General features: G+C 36.5%; 1 protein-coding gene across 5 annotated transcripts in view; it reads left to right on the plus strand.

Moving 5' to 3' along the window:
* The window catches only part of RNF180 (ring finger protein 180), a 294,055-nt gene that overhangs the window by 203,062 nt on the left and 74,745 nt on the right, over positions 1-16,248 (plus strand). The gene's annotated exons all lie outside the window — the stretch shown is intronic.

Here is a 16,248-nt window from a genome sequence, read left to right on the forward strand (position 1 = left end):
CATATACATGCATTCATACGGTATTTGTCTTTCTCTGTCTGACTTATTTCACTCAGCATAATACTCTCTAGGTCCATCCATGTTGTCGCAAATGACAAGATTTCATTCTTTTTTATGGCTGAGTAATATTCTATCGAGAGTGTGTGTGTGTGTGTGTGTGTGTGTGTGTGTGTGTGTGTGTACACCGCATCTTCTATATCTGTTCACCTATCGATGGACACTTAGGTTGCTTCCATATCTCAGCTATTGTGAATAATGCTGCAATGAATATAGGGGTGCATATATCTTTTCAAATTAGTGTTGTTGTTTCCTTTGGAAAAATATCCAGAAGTGGAATTTCTGGATCATAGCTCTATTTTTAATTTTTTGAGGAATGTTTATACTGTTTTCCATAGTGTCTGCACCAATTTACAATCCCACCAACAGCACACGAGTGTTCCCTTTTCTCCACATCCTCACCAACACTTGTTATTTGTTGCCCTTTTGATAATAGCCATTCTACAAGTGTGAGGTGATCCCTCTTTGAATTTTGGTTTGCATTTCACTGATGGTTAGTGATGCTGAGCATCTTTTTATGTGTCTGTTGTCCACCAGTATGTCTTCTTTGGAAAGTGGTGAGAGTAGGCATCCTTGTCTTTTTCCCAATCTTAGAGGAAATGCTTTCAGCTTTTCATTGTTGAGTATAATGTTAGCGGTGGGCTTATCATATATGGATTTTATTATATTGAGATATGTTCCCTCTATACCCACTTCTGGAGAATTTTTATCATAGAAGGATGTTAAATTTTGTCAGAATCTTTTTCTGCATCTATTGAGACTGTGATATGGTTTTTATTCTTCACTTTGTTAATGTGGTATATCACATTGATTGATCCATGTGTATTAAACTATCCTTGCATCCCTGGGATAAATCCCACTTGATCATGGTATATGCTTCTTTTAATATAGTGTTGAATTTGGATCACTAATATTTTGTTGAGGACTTTTTGCATTTCTGTTCTGCAATTTTCTCTTCTTTTGGTGGCTTTATCTGGTTTTGATACCAGAGTGGTGAGTTCATAAGTGTTCCTTCCTCTTCAATTTTTTGGAATAATTTGAGAAGGATAGGTGTTAACTCTTCCTTAAATGCTTGGTAGAATTCAGATGTGAAACCATCTGGTCCTGGACTTCTGTTTTTGGGAGTTTTTTAAATTATCATTACTGATTCAAGTTCATTACTGATAATGGGTCTGTTTATATTTTGTATTTTTTCCTAATTCAGTCTGGGGAAATTGTGCATTTCTAGAAAGTTATCCATTTCTTCTAGGTTGTCCATTTTATTGGTGTGTAATTTTTCATATTAATCTCTTATGATCCTTTGTGTTTCTATGGTGTTGATCGTAACTTCTCCGTTTTCATTTCTGATTTTATTTGGGTCTTCTTTATTTCAGGATGAGTCTGGCTAAAGGTTTATGAATTATTGTTATCTTTTCAAAGAAGCAGCTGTCAGTTTCATTGATCTTTCCTATTATTTTTTTTAGTCTCTATTTCATTTATTTCTGCTCTGATCTTTATTATTTCTTTCCTTCTACTAACTTCGTGTTTTGTTTGTTCTTTTCGTAGATCCTCTAAGCATAAGGTTAGGTTGTTTTTTTGAGATTTTCTTCTTTCCTGAGGTAGACTTGTATTGCTATAAACTTCCCTCTTAGAACTGATTTTCTGGGCCCCATAGATTTGGGATCATTGTGTATTCGTTTTCATTTGTCTCCAGGTATTTTCTTTTATTTCATGTTTGATTTCATCAGTGACCCATTGGTTGTTTAGTAGCATATTATTTAACTTCCATGTACTTGTGGGTTTTGCAATTTTTATCGTATAGTTGGTTTCTAGACTTACACCTTTGTGGTCAGAAAGGATGCTTGATATGATTTCAGTCTTAAAATTTACTGAGACTTGTTTTGTGGCCTAGCATGTGATCTATCCTGGAGAATGTTCCATGTGCACTTGAAAATAATGTGTATTCTGCTGCTTTTGAATGGAGTGCTCTATATATAGCTATTAAATCTATCTGATCTAATATGTCATTAAAAGCCAATGTTTCCTCTTTGATTCTATCTGGATAATCTATTGATGTAATTGGGGTGTTAAGTCCCCCCTAAAGTCCCCTTTAACATTTCTTATAAAGCTGGTTTGGTGGTGCTGATCTCTTTTAGCTTTTGCTTGTCTATAAAATTTTTGTCTCTCCATCAAATCTGAATGAAAGCCTGGCCATGTAGAGTATTTTTGGTTGTAGGTTTTTTCCTTTTATTATTTTAAATATATTATGCCACTGCCTTCTGGCCTGTAGAGTTACTTTGAAGTCAGCTGATAGCCTTATGGGCATTCCTTTGTAAATAACTTGTTGCTTTCCCTTGCCATTTTTAATATTCTCTCTTTATCTTTTATTTTTGCCATTTTAGTTACAGTGTGTCTTGGTGTGGTTCTCTTTGGGTTGATTTTATTTGGGACTCTCTGTGCTTCCTGGACCTGTATGTCTGTTTCCTTTCCCAGGTCAGGGAATTTTTCAGCTATTATGTCTTCATATATGTTCTCTACCCCTTTCTCTCTCCCTTCTTCTTATGGGATCCCTATAATATGAATGTTAGTGTGCCTGATGTTGTCCCAGAGGCCTCTTAAACTGTCTTCATTTTTTTTTATTCTTTATTCTTTTTACCTTCAATGATTTCCACTACTCTGTCTTCCATCTCACTTATCTGTTCCTCTGCATCATCTAATACACTGTCAATTCCTTCTAGTGTTTTTTCTATTTTGGTTATTGTATTTTTCATCTCTGTTTGGTTCTTATTTATATGTTCTAACTCCTTGTTAAACCTCTCACTATGTTCATCCAGTCTTCTCCCAAATTGAGCATTTTTATGATCATTACCTTGAACTTTTATTGGGTAGATTGCTTATCTCTGCTTCATCTCTTTCTTCTCCTGGGGTTTTATCTCATTCCTTCATTTGAAACATATTCCGTTTTCACCCCATTTTTGCTAATTTTCACATTTATTTATATGTATTAGGTAGGTTGGTTACATTTCCTAATCTTGGAGAAATGGCCTTGTGTTGGAGATTTCCTATGGGGCCCAGCAGCTCACTTCCCTCTGGTCACCAGAGCTGGTGAGCAGGGTCAGGTCCTGGCATGGCTGGCTGGTTGTAGGGCCCAGGGTTCCCAGGGCTAGTGCTGGCCTACTTGTGAGCAGGGTCATGGAGTTGGGTCCTGGGACAGCCGGATACAGGTGCTAGAGGTTGCAGTGCTTGTCCCAGCCTGCTAGTGGGTGGAGCCAGGTCCTGGTGCAATTGGCTTCAGGCCTGGGGGTTCTGAGGCTTGCCTTGGCCCACTCTTAGGCAGTGTTAAGTCCCAGGTAAGCTTGCTGGGAGGTGTGGGGGATCCTGGGGCTGGTGTCCAACTGGCTGGTGGACAGGGCTACATCCCCACTTGACTGACTCCTCTACCTGGGGTTTGCCAGAACTGGTACCATCTGGCTTGTTAGCAGGGCTGGGTCCCAATGCCAATGGGCTAGAGGGAGGACTCCAAAATATTACTTGCCAGCACCAGTGTCCTCTTGGTAGAAGGAGCTCCCCAAAATGGCTGCTGTCAGTGTCTGTGTCCCCAGGGTGAGTCTTAGTTGCCTCCACCTCTTTGGGAGGCTCTCCAATATCAGCAGATGGGTCTGACCTGGTCTCCTTTCAAATTACTGACTCTGCACTGGGTCTCAGAGCCTGTGAGAATTTGTGTGCACCCTTTAAGAGCATAGTCCCTGTTTCCTGCAGCCCTCCAGCTCTCCTATACACAAATCCCACTGGCCTTCAAAGCCAGACTTTCTGGAGGCTTGTCTTCCCAGTGTAGGACCCAAGGACTGGAGACCCCCTAGGTGGGGCTTGGATCCCTTGAAACTTGGGGAGAGCCTCTGCAATTGTGATTATTCTCCCTTCTGTAGGTCACCTACCCCAGGGTGTGGGTCTTAACTACATTGCATTTTGTTTCAGCCCCTCCTACCCATCTTATTGTGGTTCCTTCTTTTTTTACCTTTAGTTGTGGAACATCTTTCCTGTTAGTCTTCAGGTCATTCTCATGGGTAGTTGCTCTATAAATAGTTGTAATTTTGGTGTGCCCATGGGAAAAGTTGAGCTTAAGATCTTCCTACACTGCCATCTTGGTTTCCTCTCTCTGTCTTCAATGTTTTGAGTGAAATTATTTTTTATTTAGAATTATACTCAAATAGAATTCAAATGTGAAGACAAAATAAAGGGACTTAAAACATGCAAGAGGGCTTCCCTGGTGATGCAGTGGTTGAGAATCTGCCTGCCAATGCAGGGGACACGGGTTTGAGCCCTGGTCTGGGAAGATCCCACATGCCACGGAGCAGCTGGGCCCGAGAGCCACAACTACTGAGCCTGCGCGTCTGGAGCCTGTGCTCTGCAACAAGAGAGGCCATGATAGTGAGAGGCCCACGCACTGTGATGAAGAGTGGCCCCTGCTTGCCGCAACTAGAGAAAGCCCTTGCACAGAAACAAAGACCCAACACAGCCATAAATAAATAAATAAATAAATAAATAAATAAATAAATAAATAAATAAATAAAAAGAAAGGAATAAAAAAAATGCAAGAACATACAGTTTACCACCCATATATATTTCCGAAGAAAAAAGAATTCTCAAGGATAGATTACAACAAAAAATGGAATTCAAGAGAGAGGACAATAAGGGATACAAGAAAACATTGTTAAATAAGCTGAAGAATAAAAATAAGCAGACAGTAAAACATAGTTAAAAATAAATATAGATTAATTGATTTTAAGAAGATAATCCTGACAAAGTAGAGGCATAATATATTTAAGCAATTATTAAGATTTTAGAAATAAAATTCAGATGACTGCAATAAAACGTAAGCCGTCTTTGTGTTTTTGAGTGGGAAGTAAAATGCCTTCTAGGTCTTGTTCAGAAGAGGGAGGTTATAAACATTAAACTTTAACTGTTTTGGTTAAAAGTTAAGAATAATTATTAGAGAAAAGAAATAGGATATAATAGTAGCAGCAAACACTTAGATAGCACTTTTTATATTCCAGGCACTGTTCTGGTGCTTTGTACATATTAACTCTTTTAATCCTTTCAACAACTCTATGAGCTAGGTACTTTTAGTATCCCCACCTTACAAATAAGGGAAGTGAGACCCCAGGGAGATAAGTAACTTGTGTAAGGTCATACAGGCAGTAGTGGCAGAGTCCAGCAAGATTGGCACTGCAGTCTTGCTCTTAACTACTGCCCAACTATTACTTCTTGAAAAAAAATAGGAAGTGAAGGAATAAGGCCAAACATAACAGTAATCACAATAATTGTAAATAAACTAAATGTCACTGCTGCTTTGTTGTCATTATTATTTAAAAAAAATTTTGATCTATTAATTTTTGTACTAATTTTTACAGATTTTTTAAAGGTTGTTTGTATTATTTATCAGTTTATTATCTCATTTTTTTAGACTGGAAGACCCTGTAAAGGAGCTTGAGAGACTGAGTACATTTGGTTGACTTTGCAGGATAATTTCTATGGGGCCAAAAGCAGTTGGACAGTTGAACACCTATTATATTCATTTGTTGATTTTAATGATGATGCCTTGATACTTCTAACTTCCCTATACATCCTATCTAAATTTCATTTTTCTTTTTATGTACATCATTATCATCATCAGTTAACATTTATTATTTGCTGGACTATTCAAAGTATATTAATTCAGTTAAGAATGTGGTGATGAAAAGTGTCGCTTCAGATCTAGACTGGCTGGGTTGAAATTCTGGCTTCACCACTAGTTTCAGTAAGTGAGCTGTTTTCAGTTTCCTTTGATATAGAAAATGATGAGCATAATTAAATTTAGTTCACAGGGGCTTTGTGTTGATGAAATTAGTTAATATGTACAACTTTTGTCATCTTATTTATAAGTCCCCCAAAATTTGGTAGGAAACATCAGATAAATGTTTAGCTCTGTGGCAAATGTACTATTTAAGAGTGAACATGTTATGCTGGTGTTCATATTACTTTGGGTGATGAATAGGTATTTCTTTTATCATTTATTTTAGTCTCTCTTCTCATAACATTCATTCCTTTTTAGATCTAATCATAAGAACTACACGGAGAAAAATTATGATCTCTCTCACAAATACCTGAATATCTTGTCTCCTCTTACTATTTTTCTGAGTGAGTATCCTCAGTCTTTCAACAGTACTTTGTATGAGGTAGTTTCAGAAGTTATGCTGCCCTGGCCCTCAATACACTTCTATGGATAACTCTAGTTTCTCTGCATCCCTCAAAGTAGCTACATATATGGTGTGATCATATAAATGGTAGCCACGTAAACCCACTTTTTAAAGTAGCCACATCATATGTTGAGCTTCTAGTCAGTTAAAATCTCTATCTCTTCTTTACATGAATTGCTCTCAGCTAAGTTTCATTCATCTTTTATGTCTGCAGTCTGGTTTGCATTCTTAATGAGGGATTTATATTTATACCTGTTAATCTTGATTTAAGCCAGGAACTTATTAACTTTTATTTTAAATCTTGACTCTGCTATCTGGTTTAGCCTATTTTATATTTTTATATTATTTGTTGATGGCATACCTTGTTCCAGAAAGGATTTTTTTTTTAACATCTTTATTGGAGTATAATTGCTTTACAATACTGTGTTCGTTTCTGCTTTATAAAAAAGTGAATCAGCTATATGTGTACATATATCCCCATATCCCTTCCCTCTTGTGTCTCCTTCCCACCCTCCCTATCCCACCCCTCTAGGTGGTCACAAAGTACCGAGTTGATCTCCCTGTTGAGATCAACGGCTGCTTCCCACTAGCTATCTATTTTACATTTGGTAGTACATATAAGTCCATGCCAATCTCTCACTTTGTCACAGCTTACTCTTCCCTCTCCCCGTGTCCTCAAGTCCATTCTCTATGTCTGCGTCTTTATTCCTGTCCTGCCCCTAGGTTCTTCAAAACCATTTTTTTTTATAGATTTCATATATATGTGTTAGCATACGGTGCTTGTTTTTCTCTTTCTGATTTAACTTCACTCTATATGACAGACTCTAGGTCCATCCAGCTCACTACAGATAACTCAATTTTGTTTCTTTTTATGGCTGAGTAATATTCCATTGTATATATGTGCCACATCTTCTTTATCTATTCATCTGTTGATGAACACTTAGGTTGCTTCCATGTCCTAGCTATTGTAAATACAGCTGCAATGAACATTGTGATACATGACTCCTTTTGAATTATGGTTTTCTCAGGGTATATGCCCAGTAGTGAGATTGCTGGGTACTATGGTAGTTCTGTTTTCAGTTTTTTAAGAAACTTCCGTACTGTTCTCCATAGTGGCTGTATCAATGTACATCCCCACCAACGGTGCAAGAGTGTTCCCTTTTCTCCACACCCTCTCCAGCATTTATTGTTTGTAGATTTTTTGATGATGGCCATTCTGACTGGTGTGGGTGATACCATATTGTAGTTTTGATTTGCATTTCTCTAATGATTAATGATGTTGAGCATCCTTTCATGTCTTTGTTGGCAATCTGTATATCTTCTTTGGAGAAATGTCTATTTAGGTCTTCTGCCCAGTTTTGGATTGGGTTGTTTGTTTTTTTGATATTGGGCTGCATGAGCTGCTTATACATTTTGGAGATTAATCCTTTGTCAGTTGCTTCATTTGCAAATATTTTTCCCCATTCTGAGGGTTGTCTTTTGGTCTTGTTTATGGTTTCCTTTGCTGTGCAAAAGCTTTGAAGTTTCATTAGGTCCCATTTGCTTATTTTTGTTTTTATTTCCATTTCTCTAGGAGCTGGGTCAAAAAGGATCTTGCTGTGATTTATGTCATAGAATGTTCTGCCTATGTTTTCCTCTAAGAGTTTTACAGTGTCTGACCTTACATTTAGGTCTTTAATCCATTTTGAGTTTATTTTTGTGTATGATGTTAGGGAGTGTTCTAATTTCATTCTTTTACATGTAGCTGTCCATTTTTCACAGCACCACTTATTGAAGAAGCTGTCTTTTCTCCATTGTATATTCTTCCCTCCTTTATCAAAAATAAGGTGACCATATGTACATGGGTTTATCTCTTTTCCATCTTGTTCCATTGATCTATATTTCTATTTTTGTGCCAGTACCATATTGTCTTGATTACTGTAGCTTTATAGTATAGTCAGAAGTCTGGGAGCCTGATTCCTCCAGCTCCGTTTTTCTTTCTCAAGATTGCCTTGGCTATTCAGGGTCTTTTGTGTTTCCATACAAATTGTGAAATTTTTTGTTATAGTTCTGTGAAAACTGCCAGTGGTGGTTTGATAGGGATTGCATTGAATCTGTAGGTTGCTTGAGGTAGTATAGGCATTTTCACAATGTTGATTCTTCCAATCCAAGAACATGGTATATCTCTCCATCTTTAATTTTAATTAAACTTCTTTCATCAGTGTCTTACAGTTTTCTGCAGGTCTTTTGTCTCCTTAAGCAGGTCTTTTGTCTCCTTAAGCAGGTTTATTCCTAGGTATTTTATTCTTTTTGTTGCTATGGTAAATGGGAGTGTTTCCTTAATTTCTCTTTCAGATTTTTCATCATCAGTGTATAGGAATGCAAGAGATTTCTGTGCATTAATTTTGAATCCTGCTACTTTACCAGATTCATTAATTAGCTCTAGTAGTGTTCTGGTAACATCTTTAGGAATCTCTATGTGTAGTATCATGTCATCTGCGAACAGTGACAGCTTTACTTCTTCTTTTCTGATTTGGATTCCTTTTATTACTTTTTCTTCTCTGATTGCTGTGGCTAAAACTTCCAAAACTATGTTCAGTAATAGTGGTGAGAGTGGACAACCTTGTCTTGTTCCTGATCTTAGTGGAAATGGTTTCAGTTTTTCACCATTGAGAATGATGTTGGCTGTGGGTTTGTCATATATGGCCTTTATTATGTTGAGGTAAGTTCCCTCTATGCCTACTTTCTGGAGGGTTTTTATCATAAATGGGTGTTGAATTTTGTTGAAAGCTTTTTCTGCATCTATTGAGATGATCATATGGTTTTTATTCTTCAGTTTGTTAATATGGTGTATCACATTGATTGATTTGCATATATTGAAGAATCCTTGCATTCCTGGGATAAACCCCACTTGATCATGGTGTATGATCCTTTCAGTGTACTGTTGGATTCTGTTTGCTAGTATTTTGTTGAGGGTATTTACATCTATGTTCATCACAGATATTGGCCTGTAGTTTTCTTTCTTTGTAACATCTTTGTCTCGTTTTGGTATCAGGGTGATGGTGGCCTCGTAGAATGAGTTTGGGAGTGTTCCTCCCTCTGCTATATTTTGGAAGAGTTTGAGAAAGATAGGTGTTAGCTCTTCTCTAAATGTTTGATAGAATTCACTTGTGAAGCCAGTTTTCTATTTCTTCTGATTCAGTCTCGGAAGGTTGTGCTTTTCTACGAATTTGTCCATTTGTTCCAGGTTGTCCATTTTATTGGCATATAGTTGCTTGTCGTAATCTCTCATGATCCTTTGTATTTCTGCAATGTCAGTTGTTACTTCTCCTTTTTCATTTCTAATTATATTGATTTGAGTCTTTTCCCTTTTTTTCCTTGAGTCTGGCTAATGATTTATGAATTTTGTTTATCTTCTCAAAGAACCAGCTTTTATTTTTATTGATCTTTGCTATTGTTTCCTTCAATTCTTTTTCATTTGTTTCTGATCTGATCTTTATGATTTCTTTCCTTCTGCTAACTTTGGGTCTTTTTGTTCCCCTTCCTCTAATTGCTTTAGGTGAAAGTTTAGGTTGTTTATTTGAGATGTTTCTTATTTCTTGAGATAAGATTGTATTGCTATAAACTACCCTCTTTGAACTGCTTTTGCTGCGTCCTATAGGTTTTGGGTCATCGTGTTTTCATTGTCATTTGTTTCTAGGTATTTTTTGATTTCCTCTTTGATTTCTTCAGTGATCTCTTGGTTATTTAGTAGTGTATTGTTTAGCCTCCATGCGTTGTATTTTTTACAGATATTTTCCTGTAATTGTTATCTAGTCTCATAGCTAGAGAGACTAGATAACAATTGTGGTCGGGAGAGATACATGATATGATTTCAATTTTCTTAAATTTACCCAGGATTGATTTGAGACCCAAGATATGATCCTTCCTGGAGAATGTTCCATGAGCACTTGAAAAGAAAGTGTGTTCTGTTGTTTTTGTAAGGAATGTCCTATAAATATCAATTAAGTCCATCTTGTTTAATGTATCATTTAAAGCTTGGGTTTCTTTATTTATTTTCATTTTGGATGATCTGTCCATTGGTGAAAGTGGGGTGTTAAAGTCCCCTACTATGATTGTGTTACTGTTGATTTCCCCTTTCATGGCTGTTAGCATTTGCCTTATGTATTGATGTGCTCCTATGTTGGGTGCATAAGTATTTACAATTGTTATATCTTCTTTTTGGATTGATCCCTTGATCACTATGTAGTATCCTTCTTTGTCTCTTGTAATAGTCTTTATTTTAAAGTCTATTTTGTCTGATATGAGAATTGCTGCTCCAGCTTTCTTTTGATTTCCATTTGCATGGAATATCTTTTTCCATCCCCTCACTTTCAGTCTGTATGTGTCCCTAGGTCTGAAGTGGGTCTCTTGTAGATAGCATATATACTGGTCTTGTTTTTGTATCCATTCAGCCAGTCTCTGTCTTTTGGTGGGAGCATTTAATCCATTTACATTTAAGGTAATTATCGATATGTATGTTCCTATTACCATTTTCTTAATTGTTTGGGGTTTGTTATTGTAGGTCTTTTCCTTCGCTTGTGTTTCCTGCTTAGAGAAATTCCTTTAGCATTTGTTGTAAAGCTGGTTTGGTGGTGCTGAATTCTCTTAGCTTTTGCTTGTCTGTAAAAGTTTTAATTTCTCCGTTGAATCTGAATGGGATCCTTGCTGGATAGAGTAATGTTGCTTGTAGGTTTTTCCCTTTCATCACTTTCAATTTGTCCTGCCATTCTCTTCTGTCTTGCAGAGTCTCTGCTGAAAGACCAGCTGTTAACCTTATTGGGATTCCCTTGTGTGTTATTTGTTGGTTTTCCCTTGCTGCTTTTAATAATTTTTCTTTATATTTACTTTTTGATAATTTGATTAATATGTGTCTTGGCGTGTTTCTCCTTGGATTTATCCTGTATGGGACTCTCTGCGCCTCCTGGACTTGATTGACTGTTTCCTTTCCCACATTGGGAAGTTTTCAACTATAATCTCTTCTAATATTTTCTCAGTCCCTTTCTTTTTCTCTTCTTCTGGGACCCCTATAATTCAAATGTTGGTGCGTTTAATGTTGTCCCAGAGGTCTCTAAGTCTGTCCTCAATTCTTTTCATTCTTTTTTCTTTATTCTGCTCTGTGATAGTTATCTCCACTATTTTATCTTCCAGGTCACTTATCCGTTCTTCTGCCTCAGTTATTCTCCTATTGATTCATTCTAGAGAATTTTTAATTTCATTTATTATGTTCATCATCATTGTTTGTTTGCTCTTTAGTTCTTCTTGGTCCTTGTTAAACGTTTCTTGTATTTTCTCCATTCTATTTACAAGATTTTGGATCATCTTTACTAACATTACTCTGAATTATTTTTCAGGTAGACTGCCTATTTCCTCTTCATTTGTTTTCTCCGGTGGGTTTTTACCTTGCTTCTTCATCTGCTGTGTATTTCTCTGTCTTCTCAATTTGCTTAACTTACTGTGTTTGGGGTCTCCTTTTCGCAGGCTGCAGTTTCATAGTTCCTGTTGTTTTTGGTGTCTGCCCCCAGTGGGTGAGGTTGGTTCAGTGGGTTGTGTAGGCTTCCTGGTGGAGGGGACTAGTGCCTGTGTTCTGGTGGATGAGGCTGGATCTTGTCTTTCTGGTGGGCAGGACCGTGTCCGGTGGTGTGTTTTGAGAGTGTCTGTGACCTTATTATGATTTTAGGCAGCCTCTCTGCTAATGGGTGTGGTTGTGTTCCTGTCTTGCTAGTTGTTTGGCATAGGGTGTCCAGCACTGTAGCTTGTTGGTCGTTGAGTGGAGCTGGGTCGTAGCGTTGAGATGGAGATCTTTGGGAGAGCTTTTGCCATTTGATATTATGTGGAGCCGGGAAGTCTCCGGTGGGCCACTGTCCTGAACTTGGCTCTCCACCTCAGAGGCATAGGCCTGACACCCAGCGAAAGCACCGAGACCCTGTCAGCCACACGGCTCAGAAGAAAAGTGAGAAATAAATAAATAAATAAATAAATAAATAAATAAATAAAATAAAGTTATTAAAATAAAAAAAAATTTTTAATTAATAAAACTTTTTAAAAATTAAAAAGTAATAAGAAAAGAATGAAAGAAAGAAGAGAGCAACGAAACCAAAAAACAAATCCACCAATGATAACAAACGCTAAAAACTATACTAAATAAAAGAAAACGGACAGACAGAACCCTAGGACAAATGGTAAAAGCAAAGCTATACAGACAAAAATCACACAGAGAAGCATACACATACACCTCACAAAAAGAGAAAAAGGAAAAAATTACATATGTGTATATAAAAAAAAAAAGAAAGAGAGGAACCAAATCAATATACAAATCTACCAATGATAATAAACTCTAAATATTAAACTAAGATAAACATAAAACCAGAAACAAATTAGATGCAGAAAGCAAACCCCAAGTCTACAGTTGCTCCTAAAGTCCACCACTTCAATTTTGGGATGATTCATTGTCTATTCTGGTATTCCAGAGATGCAGGGTACATCAAGTTGATTGTGGAGATTTAATTTGCTGCTCCTGAGGGTGCTGGGAGAAATTTCCCTTTCTCTTCTCTGTTCGCACTGCTCCTGGGGTTCAGCTTTGGATTGGCCCCACCTCTGCACGTAGGTCGCCTGAGGGCGTCTTCTGGGAAGTCTGAGGTCTTCTGCCAGCGTTCAGTAGGTGTTCCATAGGAGTTGTTCTACATATAGATGTATTTGTGGGGTGATCTCCATGTCTTACTCCTCTGCCATCTTGAAGGTCTCCCTCCTGTTCAGAAAGGATTTTAGTTGTTTTTAACTAGTCAGCCATCTTTCCTGTCACCTCTCCATTTCTGAGAAGCATTTTGATGGTCTCCATCTATGGTAATTGAAATGTTGATGAAATGAAGATGAGTTCATAGACACACCTATTAAAAACCTTTTTCCAGGCTGACATTTGTCTATTAATGAGTAATTAATTTTTAAAATATAACCATCTATCCAACAGTAATTTTATTATTATCTCTCCAATTTGCAGAAAAGCCCAGTGGAGTTCTATCTTTGAGATGTTTTTTTTGTCTTCTTGCAGAACAGTTTTTATCACCAGATATGTTCAATTCTCTGTGTAATGAAAACTCTTCACCCTTTTTGGTCCCTTAAAATATAGTGATCCTAGAGGTCTTTGTATATGTTACATCTGTCTTGTGGATTGAGTCTCGTAGCTCAGCTAATAGATGAATAGTTCTGACCTCATTTTCTATTTGCAAACTTCCACCTTCAAGTTTATTTCCATAATATTGTTGTGTTTTTAAATAGCAAATCATTTTTTTCTTTGATGTATATTTTAATGAAATCTAGTCACTTTTGTTATTTATGTAGAGATAAAGTACTTCATAGAAATAAAATTATATACAGTTATTAGGGCCACAATTTGGATTGCTTTAAGAAGGTCTTCAAATTATGATTGTCTTATGCCATGAGTTTCTTTGAGGTTAATTAGTTCAAATCTCAAGACACAATATTGAGAGTGTAATACAAACAGAATAAGCTGTCACTATGAAATAAAATTTTAGTAAGTAAGCATCTAGGTCCAAAGATATTTTTATTATCTGGGGGGCCCAAATCGGTACTAATTGTGCACTTACAGCTTTCCTTTTTCAAGTTTCTTTTAAGTACAGGAGAGAATAGTCATATAACAATAATGAGAAAAATTGTGGATACTGTTGCCTTTCCAGCAGATTTTTATTAGTGTTCAACTCATAGCCACAATCTTTCTGTTGGTGAGGGACAGTTACTTCATATCTTCTCTGTGTTAAACTTTGTATATGTTATGTGAGATTTCACAGAATGCTTGTTATCTAGCTGTTAATATCCAAAAGGCCTACAAGAATACCTAAGAACACTTAATAGAGATATAATCAATAAAATATTTAACAAGCTGAACCTATGAGCATTTTGAGAATGCAAGCCACCACCAAGCAGGCTCTACTATTAATTCATTGGGGAAAAAATGGCATGTATGTATATATATTTTTTCATTCCCCTTTATTAATCTTAACATTCTATTCAGAGACATATAAAAATAGGCAAATAGAAATTATTATGAGGAGACAAATAAGTAGCAGTGACAGAACAACTTTAGATAGAATAGCAGTGAAATCCTTTGGGGAAGTTGGTATTTAAACTAAGATTCTAAAAATCAGGTAAAGTTAGCCATGTGTAGACAAGGATGTGTCAACTAATTTTTGTTATGTAACAAACAGATTTTATTTAGTTGTTTAAAACAACAACCTATATTCACTCACAGTTTTCTGAGTTGGCAGTTGGGGCTGAGTTCAGCTGTAATGGCTTATCTCTGATCCACACAGTGTCATCTGGGCTCACCAGTACATTTACAGTTAGGTGACAGTCATTGGCTCTACCCACACATGTCTGGTGGTTGACTTGTTGTCAGCAGTCACAATGGAGGCAGCTGGACCATATTCACTTACTATTCAGCAGGTTAGCCTAGGCTTGTTCACATGGTAGTAGACTAGGGTTTCCAAGATCATCAAGAGAGGATTATTCCAATGCACAAGCTTTTTTTAAGCCTCTGTTTGCATCATATTTGCTAACAATCCATTGGCCAAAGCAAGTCACATGACAGAGCCCAAATTCAGAGGGTGGAAAACTAATCTCCACATCTTGATGAAATGCATATGGGTGCACATAGAGAGACAGGAAGAATTTTATCTATTTTGTAATCATCCACCTGAGTAAGGGCTTTTTTTTTTTTTAAGATTTTTAGAAATTTCATGTAATGTCTGAAACATTTATATTAACATATTTCCATACAAATAACCCAAAGAAAGTTTAGTATTAGTTGTTTTGTTTGTTTGTTTGTTTGTTTATACTGCAGGTTCTTATTAGACTTTAGGATGAAAGGACTTCCTTTACCAGATATTGAGGCTTATTATAAGCCCACAGTAAGAGATTGTGATTATGGCATAGGAATAGACAGTAAAGTAATGGAACAAAATAGAAGCCAACCCATGCATATTTGGCCTAATAACAATGGGGCACTTTAGAACAGTGGAGGAAAGTTAGGTCTTTGCAATAAATGGGCTGTACCAATTAATAATTACATAAAAATAAAAATGAAATTTAACCCTAATGTACACCATACATGAAAATCAATTCCAGGTAGATTATAGGATGATGAAATATTATTAAATGCAAAATAAGACTCTCTTAATGACCTTGGGAAAAAGTAAGAGTTCTTAAATAAGACACAAAAAGTATTAAATCATAAAGGAAAAATGTTCTTTAAAATTAAGAATTTCATTTCATCAAAAGACACTATGAAAAGAGTGAAAAGACAAACCAGAGAAAAGGAAAAAATATTTGCAACACATCTAGCCAGTAACAACAAATAACTAGATTAAGTAAAAATGCTTAAGAAAAATCAGACAACCAATTAAAAAGAATGGGCTAATGCCTCAAATATGTCTTTCATAAAGAGAGAAATTATCAACAAGTGGCAGAAAGAGGAAGCAAAGCCATCTGGATAAACCAAATAATAGTTTATCCAGTAGAAAGGTTTTTCTGTATTTTCAAGGCTCTGTTTGCCTCATTTATGTAACTTTTACATTTCATGTAACCTAAAAATATTTATTAAACCCAAGGCCTATTCAGATATTAATCACTGATCTCCATTTTTCACATCCATTAAAGTGAGGAGGAAAGCATCTACACCATGTAGATTCCCATTATGCCTCAGTGGACTGAGGTCAGGCCTGGTTTGAGGAAAATTTCCCAAGGCTCTAGCCAAGACTATAGGGCCTTTGAAGAAGAGAGGAGAAAAGGTTGGCTATGGTTAATATTTATTGAATATTTGTTAGATACCAGGCACTGTGCTTAACGCTTTACGTGGATTACCTCATTTAATTCTCACAGCATCCTCATGGATGAGGAATATTGTGATGTTAAGTAACAGGAATTCAGCCACCAGATTTTGTGC

The sequence above is a fragment of the Balaenoptera acutorostrata genome, chromosome 2 (assembly GCF_949987535.1).
Source record: "Balaenoptera acutorostrata chromosome 2, mBalAcu1.1, whole genome shotgun sequence".
NCBI classification, from domain to species: domain Eukaryota; kingdom Metazoa; phylum Chordata; class Mammalia; order Artiodactyla; family Balaenopteridae; genus Balaenoptera; species Balaenoptera acutorostrata.